Genomic DNA, 13,360 nt, shown 5'->3' with positions numbered 1-13,360 from the left:
CATCCCCTGACTCTAGGTCCCCCTGCGCAAGGGACTGAATATCATCCCTTCCCAACATGGCCACCCCATCCCCTCTGCCCGTCAGTCTGTCCTTACGATCACACGTGTATCCTTGAATATTCATTTCCCAGGCCCTGTCCACTTGAAGCCACGTCTCAGTTATCCCCACAATATCGTATCTGCCAATTTCCAAAAGAGCCTCAAGCTCATCCATTTTATGTCTAATGCTTCGTGCATTCATGTATAGTATTTTTAATTTGTTACTGCTCTCACCCTTCCCATCAACCCTTATTTCACTCAACCTGACAGCATGATGCCTTTCCGAGTTTTCTGCCTCATTAATACAGTTGTCTTTCTTGACTTCTCTTGTTCTAACTTTCCCTTCAATTTCCTTTTTAAACATCCAGCTTGTCCCCTCCCCCCCCCCGCTACTTAGTTTAAATCTACCACATGGTTCTGACTATTCCTGATTCTACTATTACTATCAATCCAAGAGACTGAAGCTGGTTCAATGAGGAGTGTCAAGAGCCCCATTAGGAAGATCTAAAAATTAGATGCCAAAAGCATAACAACGTGCAACTCACTGTGGAAGAGGCATGTGATAGACAAGGCTAAGTGATCCAATGATAAATGAATCAGATGAAAATTCTATGGTCCTACTACATCCAATTGTGTGTGTGGTGGACATTTCAACAACTAACAGAAAAAGTAAGCTCCAGGAGCATTACCATCTTCAATGATGGTGGAACCCAGCAGGAATGTAAAAATCAAAGTTGATGCACTTTCATTCATCCTCAGGCAGAGTGCCAACTGGATGGTCCATTTCAACCTCTTCCTGAGCCTCCTGCAAAAATTCAATTCACTTTGGTATAGCAAAGGCAAGAGGCACAACAAAATCCTAGCTGTAGTGTTGAATACATAATTCTTGAACTAGCCATCTCTAACCAGCCATTCCAATGCAGCCACAACATTGGCATTAACCCAACTAAGATAAAATTGTTGAATTATGACTTGTCCAGAAAAAAACACAAGAGAAACCAATTAGCATCTCATCTATTTATTCTCAATTATCAGAAGTGTGTTGAAAGATACTATAAACAATGCTAGCAAGCTTATCAATACTCTGCTCACCAGTACTCATTTTGGGCTCAAGCAGTACCTCAGAATTCATCACAGCCTTTGTCCAAATGTGACCAAAATAATTGAGTTCTAGAAGTGAAGCGAGACTACCTGCCCTTGATATTGTTTGACCAAGTGCAACATTGAGGAGAATGGTAAAGTTCAGATCAATGGGAATCAGGGACAAAGCTCTCCATTGTCTTGAATCATACATGGCATAAAGGAAGAAGACTTTGTCGTTGGAAGCCATTAATCTCAGTCCCAACATATCATCAAAATCTTTCCCCCTACCAAAAGGCACAAGTCATGAACAAAATTTTCTCCACTTGCCTGCTCGAATGCAGCTCCAACAACATCCAAGAAGCTCAAAACTATTCAGGCCAAAGCAACCTTGTTGACAACATTCATTCTCTCTACCACTGGCACATTAGGACTGCAGTGTGTACTGGTGCAAGATATATGTTAGCAACTTTCCAAGGCTCCGTCATTGAAGTTAGGAATGTTCATAGAGCTGCCTTTTTCTGTTAATTGTTTAATTGTCCACCACCATTCATAACAGAATGTAGCAGTACAGCAGAATTTTCACCCGATCCATTAATTGTGGGGTCACTTAACTCTTGTCTATCATATGCTTCTTCCACATTTAACATATATGTTCCTGTGTTGTAGCACCTCTCATGTGCACAACCTCTACCACCTAGAAGGGCAAGGACAGTTGACTCATAGGTACATGCTGCCACCTGCAAGTTCTGCTTGAAGTTACACACCTTGCAAAGCAGTTCAGTGCGTTAAAATCCTGGAACTCAGTTCCTCGTGGCAGAATGAGAAGGATTTCATTATATGGAGAGTTGTAACTCAAGAAGCTAGTACAACATTTCATGAGCAACTAGGGACAGCCAAAAAACATTATCATTTCTGGTGACACCCAGATCCCATGAACAAATACAAACAGTTGTAACAAATTGAAGGTATGAAGAAAACTTGGAGCAGCAGGTTAACATGGCATTGGCTAACACAATCGATGAAGAGTCTGTGAAGGGAGGGAAATTTAAAAGTACCACTTTATGATTTCTGTATGAGAGAAGTTTTTAAGGGTGATGATTTTAGTGGGAGGAAAGCTAATTGAATTACTACCTGGCTGAAAGGGGTGAAATCTAAGGGTTAAGGGTTTGTCTTAGTGTATCTTAAAAGAGGCAGTTACCACCCACAGGGTTCAGTTTCCAAGGCCACTTTTCTTCACTGTGCATATCAGTTATTTGGATGTAGTTCTAGAGGCAATATTATCTAAATTTTCAAACAACATCAATCAGAGGTGCAATTACGTCTTTAGACAACCAAAAGACAGTGCAAAGGGATTAGTATGGTGAGGGAATGAGCTCATAAAAAGCAGTGATTTTACTGTCATTAAAATGGCTTATTTATGAACATTAATTGATAACTAATAATATTGCAAGTGAACATTTTCAGTGCATGTTCTTCACAGAACATCATCAGAAATCCTCTACAAACACCTAAAGAACATAAATGTTAATAACTAAATATGACAGAAGTAACAATTAAATGCAATTTAATTAATATTATATTGCCCTGTGCTATAATTCAAGTATACAATTTCCTCTGTGCCAATACATATCTTGTGCTGTGAGTGATGACAATTAACTGGAAGAACTATTCCTAGTCAAAGTCTGTCGCTACTGTTTTTCTGTCTATTTTCAGAGACTGCTTTTCTGTAAAAGAATGTGTTTGCTGGAAAGGGTGGAAACACAAGGTGATAGCTGGTGATAGCACATGTAAATTTTGTGGTTGCGTATTATTAAACATTGTTTTTCAATGTTGAGGGAAAATCATATCAATTATCCAATTGTTTTAATTCACCAAATGAAATATGATGCTTCTATCATTTAAGGTAAAATAACCTATAAAGGCAAATTGAACTCTACTGTGAAAGTGCTGTATCATTTATTTAGAATATTTACCATTACATCTGAGCCTCAACCTAAGATAAGTGGGTTATCACTAACTCAGCAGTAGATAGAAAAGCTGAGGGAAAAACCCAGCTGCACTTCTGAATTTACTAGCAGAATATTACTGCCTATGCTAGGGGGAATGGTAACTACATCGAGAAAATGTTACGATAAGCTAGGTTTTTTTGCACCTTTTCAACACTTATGATGTATTGTTGTACAGTAATTTAAATAATCCCTTCATAACTGAATTTGTTACTCTGGGAAACAGACTGGCATTTGTTATTTCATTTATATTTTAAGGCATTTGAGTCATATCTATTTGACGTAGAGACTAAGCTGCTCAAGTGTATCCTAGGACATAGTGGAAAGCTAGGGAAGAAATTGCAGGGCACCGAGCAGAGATATTTGTATCACTGACAGCCATGAATAAGGTGCCAGAAGACTGGAGGGTGACTAATGTACCATTATTTAAGGAAGACTGCAAGGAAAAACCAGGGAACTACAGACCAGTGAGCCTGATGTTAGTGGTGGGTAAGGTGTTTGAAGGCATTCTGAGGGACAGGATCTACATGCATTTGGAAATGCAAGAACTGGTTAGGGATAGTCAGCATGGCTTTATGTGTGAGAAACTTAAGTGAGTTTTTTCAAGAGGTGACCAAGAAAATAGATGAAGGCAGAGCAATAGACATTGTCTAAATGAACTTAAGCAAGACCTTTGAACATGGTAAACTGGTTACTAAGTCCAGATCACATGGGATCTAGGGAGAGCTTGCTAATTTGATACAAAATTGGCTTGATAGTAGTGTGGTGGGAGAGGGAGAGGGTTGTTCAAGCTGGAAGCCTATGACCAGCCACAAGAATCGGTGCGGGGTCCACTGTTGTTCACCATTAGTAAACATTTGAATGAAAATATTGGAATCATGGTTAGTAAATTTGTGGATGACACCAAAATTGGTGATATAGTGGTCACTGAAGAAGATTATCTAAGAGTACAGCAGGATTTTGATAAACTGGGCCAGTGGACCGAGCAATGGCAGATGGAGTTTAATTGGGATAAGTGCAAAGTTTGCATATGACAAACTCGGGCAGGACTTGCACAGTTATTGGTAGGCCTTGTTGTCAAACAGAGGGACCTAGTTCCTTGAAGGTAGCATCACAGATAGATAGGGTGATGAACAAGGCATTTGGCCCACTTGCCTTCATCAGTCAAACCATTGAGTACAGAAGTTGGGATGTGATATTTTGGCTGTCCAGATGGGAAAGATGTTATTAAACTGGAAAGAGTGCAGAAAGAAAATTTACAAGGTTGTTACTGAGACTGGAGAATTTGAGTTATAAGGTGAGGCTGGATAGGCTGGACATTGCCTCCTGTACTGACCTCATAAATGTTTATAAAATCATGAGGGGTACAAATAAGATAAATAGCCAAGGCCTTTTTCCCCAGGGTAGAGGTGTCCAAAACTAGAGAGCTTAGATTTAAGATGAGATGGGAAAGATTTAAAAGGGATCTGAGGGACAATTTTTCACATAGAGGGTTGTGCATGCATGGAACAAGCTGCCAGCAGAACTGGTAGAAGATAAATATAATTATAATTTTTAAAGGACATTTGGACAACGTTTAGTGAGATATGGACCAACCGTATGCAGACTAGTTCAGTTTAGGATATCTGATCAGCATGGACAAGTTGCGCCGAAGGGTCTGTTTCCATGCTGTTTGACTCACTGTTGTTAGTGCCATTCAGCTGTTGGTGGGACAGTGTCCAATTTTTAAAGCTAATGGAAGTCTGGCTCTTTTTTTCAGGGTTTTGGCTGAAAGTGAAATTTGAATTTGATAGTTATCTTGAATTTAAAAAGTTAGCCTAGTGATCACCATGTAACCATTGCCAAGTGCTGTAAAAACCTATCTGGTTCACTGATTCTCTTGAGAAAGAATTCTGCCATCCTTATTTGTTCTGGCTTACATGCGAGTCCAGACCCACAGCAATGTGGTTGACTTTAAACTGCCCTCTGAGATGGCCTAGAGAAACAATCAGTTCAAGGGCAACTATGGATGGCCAACAAATGTGTCTACATTCAATTCAAGAATTAAAAGACATTTTAACAAGGGTAATGTCAAAGAAGAATTTGACCATTGAACTGGGGAGAACTGAATGCTTATCCAAAACATGACATTATGTTCAAATATTTTGGAAATGTGGAGTTTAAAGCTTTGGCAATTAGAGAAAATGAATCAATTGCCAGCCTTTTGAGGAAGGCATGATGCAAAGGCTTCTTTGAGAAGAAACACAAGGTTATTGGAAGCATATCGGTTGATTAGGAAATAGTTGCAGGAGGAGAGGGTTTTGAAGGAGGTATTTTGTGTAAAAAGAAAAATAAGAATATCGGTGATGAGGTGAAAGATGTTTGTGGCAAGAGAAAGGACATAAGAAGTAGGAGCAGGAGTAGGCAATTCATCCCCTTGAGCCTGCTTTGCCATTTAGTATGATCATGGCTGATATCATCTCAGCCTCAATTCCGCTTTCCTGCCTGCACTCCATAATCCTCTAACCCTTCACTAATTGAAAATCTGTGTATGTTTTCCTTAAATTTACTCAGTGTTCAGGCATTCATCCACAGATTTAGGACAGTTTGGGAGAAGTGGAAAAGAGAATATATCTCGTGGCCAGGACTAAATTGATGTGGGAAGGAGCTCAGGTGATAGCTAACATGTACATAGAGATGAATGTCTGAGTAAACCTTAGATTACATAACAAGAGGGGCCACATCAAAGGTGACTACACAAATAAAGGGCTACACATTAACATGAATAGAGGATTGGTTAACACACAGGAAACAGAGCAGACATAAATGAATTAGTTTTGGGTTGATAAGATGGAAAAGATATGATGAGTGGAGTGTCACAGGTCAGTGCAGAACTCTTGTATTTACAACTTATTTCAATGACTTGGATGAAAGGACAAAATGTATGGTTGCTATTTTGGCTGATGACACACCAATAGCAAGAAAAGTAAATTGTGAAGTAGACATAAGGAGTCTGTAAAAGGATCTACATACGTTAAGTGAAGAGTGAAAAATTGGAAGATAAAATCTAATGTGAGAAAATGTGAAATTGTCCACTCCAGGAAGAATGAAAAGACAGTTTATTATTTAAATATAGAGATTAGAATTAAAAAGGGATCTGGATGTCCTAGTACTTAAATTGCAACAAGTTAGCATACAGGTACAGCAAGAGATTAGGATGGCAAATGGAATGTTGTTATTTATTGCAAAGAGAATGGAATTTCTACATAGTGAGATTATGCTTCAGTTTTTCACTGCTTTGGTGAGACCACGTCTGGTATACTGTGTACATCTAATATACTATGGGTTGTCTTCTGAAGAAAGCTCGGATTGGGTGTGTCTCCATTGGAATTTAGAAGAACAAGAACTGATCTTATTAAACCATTTAAGATCCTGAGGGGATTTGCCACGGTATATGTTAAAAACATGTTTCCCTCACACGAAGCATTAAAACTAGGAGACACCATTTTAAAAATAAGTAGTTTCCCACTTAATGTAGAGCTGATGTAATTTTCTTTTCTCTCAAATGCTTGGAAGAATCTGGAATACAGATGCATTAAATAATTTTAAGGCAGAGGCAGATCATTTAGTCATAGAGTCATAAACATGTACAGCATGGAAACAGACCCTTCGGTCCAACTTGTCCATGCCGACCAGATATCCCAACCCAATCTCGTCCCACCTGCCAGCACCCGTCCCGTATCTTCCTATTCATATATCCTTTCTATTCATATACCCATCTAGATGCCTTTTAAATGTTGCAATTATAGTAGCCTCCACCACTTCCTTTGGCAGCTCATTCCACACACATACCACCCTCTGCGTGAAAAAGTTGCCCCTTAGGCCTCTTTTATATCTTTTCCCCTCTCACCCTAAACCTATGCTCTCTAGTTCTGGACTCCCTCACCCCAGGGAACACATCTTGTCTAGTTACCCTATCCATGCCCCTCATGATTTTATAAACCTCTATAAGGTCATCCTCAATAAGGAAGTTAAAGGGTAAGTTAGATAGACCGGAAAGTGAAGTTGAGACCACAGTCAATTCAGCCCTGATCTTATCAAATGGGACAGCTTCGAGGATCTGAGGGTTCTACTTCTGCTCCAATTCAAATGTTAGTATATAAGAACCAGAGAGTTAGATATAACAGTTAGAGGAACTTAGGAAAGTGAACAGAGGAAACCAGTGTAGTTAAGAGTCTGTGAAGAGTATAAAGAGCTCCATGGGTTACAAATATATTAGAGTGTTCTGGATAATACAAGGAGGATTGGGAATCTGGGATTTGAAAGTATAGTCAAAAGGCCTGGAAAGACAATCAAAGGATTCATCATCTGCAAGGACAACAAAAAGTTCATGGCTTGAAAGTGTAATCCTGTAGTTTCGGCATGCGAGAATTGTTATCGAATTTTAGGACTGTAAAAACAGTCAGAGGTGTCTGGTTCTTTTTCAAGTACAAATACAGTTCTATGAAGACAGTTGCAAGCATGTATGTGAACATAAAAGCAGGAGCATGTGTCGGCCATTTAGCAGCTGGAGCCTGCTCTGCCATATGATAAGATCATGACTAATCTGATTGTAACCTCAAAGATACATTCCCACCTACCCCAATAACCTTTGCTTAAGAAGAATCCATCTATCTTTGTTTGGAAAATATTCAAGGATTCTGATTCCACAACATTTTCAGGAAGAGAATTCCAAAGATTCGCGGCCTTCTGTGAAAATTATTGCACCTTTTCTTTGTTTTAAATAGGTAACCACTGATTTTTAAACAGTGACACCTAGTTCTAGGTTCTGCCATAAGTAAAAAATAACCTCTCCACAACTATTGTAAAAGCACAAAAAAAAACATTCAGAACAGCAAGCTGTACTTGCAGGATTGGACAGCAAAGTTGCTGTTGGTTTTAGAATTATCCAGAGTCAGGGTTTAGAAAATCTTCTGACTGGCTTAGAAGAAAACTCCAGAAGTGGGAAAACTGCTGGAAGCTGGGTGTATGTAATACTCATATATTTGTTTTGAAAGTTTTCTGAAGTCAGTAAGAAGAAAGCTTGAGAAACCAATTACAACCATGGCAACTGAATTTGGTTTTTAAGTGGAAATAGAGATACCCATCACTGAGGTTGAGTATCTGTAAACTTGTTGGTGGTAAATGAGTTGAATTCTCATTTTTGATTTTTCTAATAAAACATTTTAGTAGTCTTGTATAATGTAAAATGGTTCATTTTTTGTGTTTGAGTTATTAATTTTGATAATATTTTGCAAAAAGTATTTTATCATCCTCTTGTGAATATGTTCAATGACTTACCTCCATAGTAAACAAAAAATGAAAATAAAATGTATCGTCTCTCAAGCCAGGTTTCACTCTTTACCAAAACAAGCATTTGGATAATCAAAGAAGCCAATGGGATATGGGAAGTGGAATAGAAGTTTGCGGATACTTGGTTGAAGTTGACAGAAAGGTGAGAAATGTCCATATATATCATATTGTCCCATGGAGGAATGAACAAAAACAATCTTTTTGATCATCAGTGCATTGCTAGGGTCTGAAGCACTAATTTCTGAAAATGAAACAGATGTTTCTTTGAGTACTGATCTGACACCATATATTCCAAACCCTGACTCGACACTAAAACTTGTAAGAAGATCAGGAAGGCTTCATAAACCAGTTTCTAAATATGATTTGTAGATGTAGTTTTTTAAAAATAAAGTCAATTGTAACTATGCCAAGTGTACGCATTCATAAACATTTATTTATTTGCATTTCACTGCTGCAGTTGTATAGTTAGTGAAACATGGAATTAAAAAAAAACTTGTTTTTGAAAGGGGAAAGCAATGTAATGTGTTTATATATTATGAGCATGTGCACTATACAATTACATCATTAAACACATGAACAGTTAACTTGGTGTCCGTCTTTCATTGTAAGTGCATCTCAATGTGTAACAATGAACTATTGTTTTGGACCTTGGGCCAACTGTTCCACGTGGCTAGCTCAAACTAACGGAGGAATATGCATCACGTTCACTTCAAAAGAGTTCACTTTCTAGCCCCACACCTTTTTCAGAACGGGAGAAGTCTATTCAACTTGAAAATGACTGATCTGTATCTGAAGTCTATTTATTCACCTTTGCTCCATATCCCTGAATCGCCTCGCTACCTTAGCTCTCTAATCTTTACCAGATTTAGAAACCCCGCATCCCTTGTTGTGTCCTCTAAGCTCAGAATCTGGTGTAGTTCCCTCCCATTTCTTTGGATCACACTTTTCTAACCCCTCAGCTCCCTGTTTTCCTTCCAAAGTATATAATTCACCTCAGAGTGCATTGTAACAGGAATAGACCATACAGATTATTGAGCCTAGTCAGCCATTTAATACAATCATATGCTGATCCCACATTATCCTTAGAACCCTTTACTCAGTTGGTAACCATAAATCAAGCCATCTCTACTTTAAACACAATCAAAGGCTGTGGTAGAGAAATCTAAAGGTTGACAAAGCTCTGAGTAAAAAATTAAATCCTAATCCCAGCCCTAAATTACGTGCAATTTATTTTTAAACTGTGCCCCAGTTTTAGATTCCCCAAGCAGAGGAAACATCTGTAACTTCCTTCCTACCTATTTTTCTAATCAACCTGTTTAGAAATATTATTGAAGAACTTTGGAGCAATTGCGACTTGAACCCAGGCCTCCTGTTCCAGGGATAGGGACACTACCACTGTGTCACAAGAGGGTTCTTCAAATGTTGATAATTAGTTTATTTTTCTAACTAACCTATTTCCTTTTCCATCACTTCTTTAAGTCTTTTGAAGGTTTCAATGAGATCACCTCTCAGTCTTCAAAGCTCCAGAGAATGCAAGCCCAGTTTGCCCAACCTCTCTACATAGGACAGCCCCGCCAACCCCGGAACAAGTTTGGTGAACCGCTGTTGCATTTCTTCTCTGAAAATCATATTTCTCCTAACCTTGTAAAAACTTAGTGTATATTCCTCTTTTTTGAGATGTACCCACATTAAAAGTTCCAATTAAATCTTTATTATTTACTCTCACCGGTTGTTTCTTTCTGTCAGACTTTCTTTGGCATCTAATCTTTCGAGCTCCACACCTCCAGCAAAACTGAGCATAAGAGAAAAAGTGGCTTCAGGAAAATTTCCAGCCGTAACTTTGCTTTCAAAAAGATAAATCTTTTATATGTTTGACAATATAATAGATATTCAGAAGTCATTTTAACATTAATGAACTATTTCCCACTATTGACTTTGAAAAGGATGCATTGGACGAATTCTTCATTAGCATCAAATTGCCTATTTTTGGCCACAGAATAAACAAAACTTGGAGATTACCTTGCCTCTCTGTTACATGATGTACTCTTGCACTTTCTGTGCCTCAGGGATGACATTCCTATACAAAGTCTATGTTATCACAGTTGCTTAAGCGCCACTTTTCTGCACTGGCGACAGGCAAGGTACCATTTGCCTTCTTAGAAAATGAATGTCACTTTAGTTACTGTTTTGAACAATAACCATCAGACTAAACCTTGTTAGTTGAGCAGTCCTTCAGAGTTTTATACTAAAGGAAAGGAGAAACTCCAGTGGGAAGATTTTTGGACCAGTAAAGTAATCCAACAATCTTTCCATTCTCAAATCCAGCCCTGCACAGAATCAAATGAATGCAATTATTGGCATGCCTGTATATTTAAGGCATTTGGCATAAGAAAAAACAAACAAGAAGCAATGGTGAATGTCAGATCTGTGAAATAACATCAGGAAAGGAGGTGTAACATTTGTTCGTGCATCTGCAGCAAAAATGTAAAGTCTCCAGAGAACAAAGAACATTGCAACTGGAGACTAAGATTTTCTCAGCAGTTGGTCTTTAAAAGTCTGGAGCCATGTGGAGGCCTGGAGCCATGAAGAAGGCCAGAAACTATGGGAGAGGACAAGAACGGTGGGGGAGGCATGGAGCTATGGGGCAATCTAGTTCCATGATCTGTCACCATAAAAGTGACAACACAGAACTTTCATGCATCGGGTTCTTTTCAGGGAGTAACTGAGGCAAATATCTGCCAGTTGCCTGAGCACAGTTACATAGCACATATCATTAGCACAAGAGTAGAAAGGGTCAGTACATTTAACATTAATCTTGTCCCTGATTAAAAATCTATAGTTCTGCCTTCTCTTACTCCCACCAATTATCATAACAAAAGAATGCTAAACAATAACACAGAGAACCACCATTTGTAGTGCCCCAGTGCCAATATTTACATGTGAACCTATCTATTGTTCCTGCTATGTCATCCGAATCCTTTTCCCACTGTGCCTACTTCTGTAACCAGTGGTTAGGTTAAGATGCAGTAAAAGGATATAGCAGCAAGGCAGGCAATGAGATTATGACTGATTCTTAGGTGAAGCTAAATGGTCACAGATCGATGGAGCAAAGCAACCTGCTTTCTTGCAGCAATTTATGTGTAAGTAGATATTTGTGCTGTTTGAATTTGTATCCTTAAGCATTTTGCATAAATCCTTAGGAGATAAGCAGGGCTACAGACAACAAGTAGCAAACGTCTTGCACTGTGTGCCTGCAAGTAAAACAACAGACCAGAGATTCATTCCTATCTTCTTTTTTGATCAGATTGTTAACTTCTGTAAGGTGTTGAAGCCATGTTCTTTGTATTGTTGTTGCCAAATTGATAGGCTTGCCAATCTTGTCAAGCTGTCTTGTCTCTCCGTTTTATTTGTCTTTCTCCTGAACAATGGATATAGAAATTATCACCTTGTTTCAACCGCTTGCAGTAGATACTCTCAGATTTTACTATTGAAATAACATGCAGAGTCCAGTCTGAGGGTCATTCACAGCAGCAAATAAAACTTTTGATGGTACAGTCATGAAAATCGTGACAGGAATTCAGAAACAAAAACTCTTTCAAAGCTTGAAAAATCCACACAAGTAAGCAAACTTAGACAAGGCCTTTAAACCTTGACACTGCTGCTAATTGCCTGCAATTTAGCAGGCAGCACACCCAGAAGGTCTGGCTTCACCATTTGGAAACTGTTAGAAGGTTTTCAGTGAAATATATTAGAAATTCACCTCACACTTTTTCTGCAGTACTACTATTTCCCAAAATACCTGTAATTAGTGTACAGGAGCTAAAAATGTTTAAAACAAGGAGCATTAGCTAAATAAAAATCATTAAACACCCAATATTTCTGATATGATATCCTAGTCAATGTAATATACATGTAGAAGGACATAGCATTAATAATGAAATAACTCCAAGAAGGCCGGTATCCTGTCACCAAGTCAGCCTTTACTTACACATATACAGTACAGAGCTGGCTCCTAAATTGAACAGAACTCCTGACAGTCCTATTTATATCTGTCAGACTCCAGATTAACTGTCCCAATCAGAGAACTCATGTTCAGTTAGATTCACCCGGCTAACCTCAGTACAATTACTACATCCCTCCCCCTCTAAATCCTGGAATGTAGGCCCGTTCTTCTTGCTATGGCTCCTCGTGGGGCATTTTCGTACCAGCTCCAGTTCCTCGTGTACCAGACCATAGCCTGCCTCTTGCACCTGGAGCATCACAGTCGAAATTTGTGTTCAGGTTATAACAGTGTCAAGGCTAAAACATTTCCCATGTTCATCTCATCCTCAGAAGTTTCTTCAACATTAGGTGGAGCAGGAGAACCCACAGGTTCTGACAGCCTTGCTGGATGTTCTGAGGAGTCAGCTATGTTTTGCTCCTGCCCTGTTTGTGAGGTTGCAGCTTTCATGTGGTCCGCATGCTTCTTCAGGACTGCCTCTCCTCCCTAACCTCACATTGACCATGCCTCTTACCCATGAAGGGCCATTGCCATGGTTTTGACACCAAACGTTGTCCATGGAGTAAATTGCCTCTCTCACTTCATGGAGTCTTGTGTCCAGTATTGATGTTCCTGATGCCATGTCACCCCTCAATCTTCGTCCCTGTGTTTGATGAAGTAATTTTATGCATATCCAACCTCTTTGAATGGGCATCCACAATGATTAAAAATATAGACCGCATGAAAAGATTCTGGATTAGTGGTGCTGGAAGAGCACAGCACTTCAGGCAGCACCAAGGAGCTTCAAAATCGACGTTTCGGGCAAAAACCCTTCATCAGGAATAAAGGCAGTGAGCCTGAAGCGTGGAGAGATAAGCTAGAGGAGGGTGGGGGTGGGGAGAGAGTAGCATAGAGTACAATG

Source organism: Chiloscyllium plagiosum, chromosome 5, assembly GCF_004010195.1.
Source record: "Chiloscyllium plagiosum isolate BGI_BamShark_2017 chromosome 5, ASM401019v2, whole genome shotgun sequence".
NCBI classification, from domain to species: domain Eukaryota; kingdom Metazoa; phylum Chordata; class Chondrichthyes; order Orectolobiformes; family Hemiscylliidae; genus Chiloscyllium; species Chiloscyllium plagiosum.
The sequence above is the reverse complement of the archived record's forward strand: the minus strand, read 5'-3'. Positions refer to the sequence as shown.